Source organism: Salmo trutta, chromosome 23 (assembly GCF_901001165.1).
Source record: "Salmo trutta chromosome 23, fSalTru1.1, whole genome shotgun sequence".
NCBI lineage: Eukaryota > Metazoa > Chordata > Actinopteri > Salmoniformes > Salmonidae > Salmo > Salmo trutta.
In genome coordinates this window covers 13,159,085-13,164,169 of record NC_042979.1, presented here as the reverse complement: position 1 = coordinate 13,164,169, position 5,085 = coordinate 13,159,085, and the positions used below count along the sequence as shown (strand labels likewise).

The 5,085-nt window shown below is 42.6% G+C and overlaps 1 non-coding gene across 1 annotated transcript; it reads left to right on the top strand.

Moving 5' to 3' along the window:
* Nucleotides 1–3,500: 3,500 nt before the first annotated feature.
* LOC115160306 (U7 small nuclear RNA) lies at nt 3,501–3,555 on the top strand. The gene has a single exon (XR_003869062.1). It is a non-coding gene; the product is annotated as a U7 small nuclear RNA (small nuclear RNA).
* Nucleotides 3,556–5,085: the final 1,530 nt, after the last annotated feature.

The following is a 5,085-nucleotide window of genomic DNA, read 5'->3' as shown; positions in this document are numbered from 1 at the left end:
AGTAAGATGCCATTTTCTATAGTAGAGTAGGGCAGGGCGTGACAGGGGGTGTTTTGGGTTGTTCTATGTTTTCTATTTCTATGTTTAAGTTCTAGTTTGTCTATTTCTATGTTGCGATTGTTTGGGGTGATCTCTAATTGGAGGCAGCTGATCCTCATTGCCTCTGATTAGAGATCACATTTAAGTAGAGGTTTTTCTCTTCCTGTTTGTGGGTTATTATCTTTTGAGTAGTGTGTTGTCCGCTCTGCGTCACGGGTTGTTGTTGTTGTTGTTGTTGTTGTTGTTGTTGTTGTTGTTGTTGTTGTTGTTGTAAATTCAAGTATTTAAGTGTATTGCATTCAGTTTCACGTTTAATAAATATGTGGTACTACGAACACGCTGCATTTTGGTCCGCTCCTTCGAACAGCCGTGACAGAATAACCCACCATAAAAGGACCAAGCAGCGTGGAATGGAGCAGCAGGAGAAATGGACTTGGGAGGATATACTGGAGGGAAAAGGATCCTGGACGTGGGAGGAAATCCAGGCCGGAATGGATCGCCTCCCATGGGAACAGGTGGAAGCAGCGAGGGAAGTACAGCGACGAGATCAACAGGCAAGGCAACGAAGGAAGCACGAGAGGCATTCCCCCCCAAAAATTGGGGGGGGGGCATGGGAAGTTTGGCAGAGTCAGGGTGGAGACCTGAGCCAACTCCCTGTGCTTACTGTGGAAAGCAAGTGAAGGGGCAGGCACCGTGTTGTGCGGTGATGCGCACTGTGTCATCAGGGCGCATTCACAGGCCAGTGAGATCTGTGCCCGCACCCTGCAGTTGTCGAGCTGAGTTGAGCATCCAGCCAGGGCGGGTTGTGCCAGCCATACGCTCCAGACCTCCAGTGTGCATCCGCGGCCCAGTACATCCTGTGCCTGCTCCTCGCACTCTCCCTCCAGTGCGCCTCCATAGTCCAGTACGTCCTGTGCCTGCTCCTTGCACTCTCCTTTCAGTGCGCATCCATAACCCGGTACAGCCAGTGCCTGCTGTGAGCACTCGGCCCTTAGTGCATCTCCCCAGTCCGGCGAGACCGATTCCTGCTTCTCGCACTCTCCTTTCAGTGCGCATCCATAACCATAAGTTTGCAACCGAACATGCAACATAGAGAAGACCAGCAAGGGGAACCTCAAACAGTTAAGAGTTTTGTCCCAATTCATCTTTATAACCTAGCCTTGTGGAACCAGCCTGACCGCTGCATTTACAATTCTATTTCACTTCCATATCATGATACTTGAAGTGAAATAGAAAAGTGAATGCAGGGATCAAGTTGGTTGCACCATATTAACCATCACCACCATTAATAATGTAAATCAGTGCTCTGTGTGTGTGTTGTGTGTGACCAACCAGTGTCTTTGATGGGGGCCAGGAGCTGGTCTACGCTGCCATGCCCATCAATGGGGTGCTGGCAAAAACCTTACCTCCAGCCTCACCTCTTGCCTGCTCACGAACGGTCGTCGATGAGAAGACCAGAATTAGGTAGGTTTAGTCTTACCTGTTCAAACTTCAACATAGTATGTTTGTTTGTCAGATATCACCTATCCTTAGTGCCATTGGTTATAGAACAGTGACTCTGTATGTGTTCACAGATGCATCTAGGGAGCAAGCACTTGGAGACTTGTAAAATTATGTGATGGAGTCCTGACCGACAAACTGGCTTGATACTGACGTCTCTAAAGGGAGAGAGTCCTGGCACTCGGCATAACATTTTTACTATACACAACTTTTACTTGTACTGTCTTTTTTTATTATTGAATTGAATGGTATCAGTCAATATGGGAGGGAGAAACCCTGTCTATTCTGCACCAGGATCAGGGAACTCCTGTTGTATACGGGACACCACACAGGAAGGTACAGTATAACCACTTATTTTTACCAAGGTAGCCCCATTACCACCAGACAAAATACCGGTAGGCACAGTGTCTGTACCGGCTGGGAACGACAATGAAAGGTGCACATTTGTAACGGGTGTCGTAAGGATCAGACCAAAACGCAGCGGGAACGTATATACTCATCTTCTTTTTAATGTGAAGAAGGATAAACAAACAAATCACGTATACAAAACAAACGAACGACACTAACAGTCCTATCAGGTGCTCAGACACTAAACAGGAGACAACTACCCACAAACCCCCATAGCAAAACATCCCTATACATAGGACCTTCAATCAGAGGCAACGAGGAACAGCTGCCTCCAATTGAAGGTCAATCAAAAGCCCTAAACATAGAAATAGAAAGTCTAGAACATAGAAATATACTAACATAGAACATTAACCAAAAACCCCGGAACACTCTAAACAAACACCCCTCTATATAAACACATAGCCCAACAAACCCCGAACCACATAAAACAAACACCCCCTGCCACATCCTGACCAAACTACAATAACAAATAACCCCTTTACTGGTCAGGACGTGACAACATTGTTATATTAGCATGACACTGCTTCTATGGTATTATGTAAAGGGTTGTTTATTCTACATGGACCTGTTACTACATTTTAAAGTTATCAAAACACTTAGTTAAGAATATCTACATAAATTTAGCAATTCTCATATTCTCATATTACTCTGTAGGCTACTGACCTATTCAAAGCTTCTTCCGGCATTTCACCATACAGTACATCTGCCTGTAGTTATTGAACTCAAACTGCATCAGTTTTTTATTGTTGTGATTGAGTGGGGGGAAACAGCTGTGGGCAAGGTTCTGACAGATGAGTGTGTCTTGTTGGTGTCAAGGACACACCCAATAAATATTAAACACACCCCCAAGCCAACTCCCATTTGGCTTCTGTCATGGCAGCCAGAATGTCTTGGGGAGCAGGCCAAAAGACGAGGCCGAATCAGCAGGTGCAGTTCCCCTTAAAAAAACAAAAACAAAAAACACTCCAGGCCACTCTAGAAATTCTAAACTAAATAGAAAGAATGTAGAAATTTTAATGGTCCTATACTTTTTCAATAAGTTCAGAAAAAAGATCTATACGACCCTCCATTGAATGTTTTAATCACAATGTGGCCCTCGAACAAATATTATTGGCCACCCCTGCTTTAAGGATTTCAGCAAGACATTATCCCACTGACATTCTGAGAATGTTCAAGGAACATTAAAACATGACATTAACATCAGGACCATAAGAGGACACCCACATGAAAAAAGACTACAGTTTACTTTAGAATACTACAGTACTTACTGTAGAATTATTTAGTAAACTGTAGTATACTGTATAATACTATACTACACACTGTAGTATCCCTTGCTCATGTGTAGTACTTACCATAGAATGTTGTAGTATACTGTAGAATACTACAGTATTTAACTTACATATACTCTGCCCAGTCCCCTCCCCATATCCCAATTGGTGGCATGCCAACCTACATGCCAAGTATAGACCATATATTGTGTTCCCTACTGGTTATAGAAAAGAGCAGAAGCTCTGAACTATCCGTTCAGACCCCAGTCCTACCTACAGGTTATGGAAAATTTGCTCTTTTAGTATTTCTCCAGTAGGTTTCCTCAAGGAGAAAGCCTGTGCTTGTATGTCAAATATAATGAAACAAAAACACTATAGTAAATACTACAGTGAATACTGCAGTATAATAGAATCTGTAAAAATACTACATTATAGTATATACTGCGGTTTACTTTGACTACAGTTTTATAATATAGTTAACTGTTAATACTACAGTATACTACACTAAACACTACAGTGAATATTTCAGTAAAGTCCGCAAAAATATTATACTCACTACTATAGTATTTATACCAGTATTGTATTTATACTACAGTATACTGTAGTATTTTGTGGGCGTTGATTACAGGTCCCAGTTTGGTCGCAGTATAACATTATAATAAGGTATTTTGATGTCCATTAGGTAACATTACGAGAAGGTTCCCATTTGGTTCTGATAGAAAGCTATCCATGGGACATTGAATCACCAGAAGGGGACGCTTCATGATGGTACCAAGGGAACGTTCTTTGGGGGACTTTTTTTTGTATTTCCATGTAAGTTACCAGGACGTCACTGACGACCATGTTAGGACCAGAGGCGAAGCCACAGCAGGGCCGGACTGGGCAGAGACCTATTCTCTGGTCCTAACATGGTCGTCAGTGACGTCCTGGTAACTTACATGGAAATACAAAAAAAAGTCCCCCAAAGAACGTTCCCTTGGTACCATCATCTGGGTGGGCCAGATTGAACACTGGCCCACCCAATCAGGCTGTCTTAAAAAAAAATATATATATATATATATATATATAAATATATAAAAATAAAAAATACAAATTAATTTAATTTGAAATGTTGAAAAATGCAACAGTAGGATGTTGAGGAGGCTAGCATGTCAGCGGCAGCCCATGAGGAGATTAGCTACTACTACTACTTCCACAGCCCAGCTAACTCACTATCACCATTCCCAGGCCCCGCCTCGTCATCATGAGTCCACATGCAGATTTGTCTGCAGCTGACGAACCACCAACACAACCAAAAATATGAGTGTTCTCCACTACAGTGATCAATGGAAAAATAGCTGTGTTATTCATGGAAGTGGTATGGACAATTTTATTGGCTGGAATACAGTTCGACAAGGGACGCTGTTCTATGTAAAATTTCCTCAAGCCCACTATGGAAGGCTAATTTGTTAGAGAAAGATAAGGATTGGAAGCACCTTTGCGAGGAATGTTTCAAGCAACAGGCTAGCAAACCTCCCTCTTTTGCACTGGATAAATTTGAAGGCTACCGTGCAAGCCACCGCAATCAAAGCCCGGGTAATGTTTTCAATCAACTTAACCGTGAGGACATGGACTATTCATTGTAGAAAGGAATCGTGATCAGGTCAAAATGGTTCTGGAGATTGTTTTGCTATGAGCTAAACAGGACAAGAAGTCCCACTACGATCTCCGCACAGTCATCAAATGGAAAAAAGGACAAAAGAATAAAAGCGTCTGCTAAATGGCATATATTATTATTACAATATATATTATTGCATACTGCCCCAACAGATCCCCAGATGACTCAATTTCCATTGCACTCCACACTGCCCTCGCCATCCTAGAAAAGAGG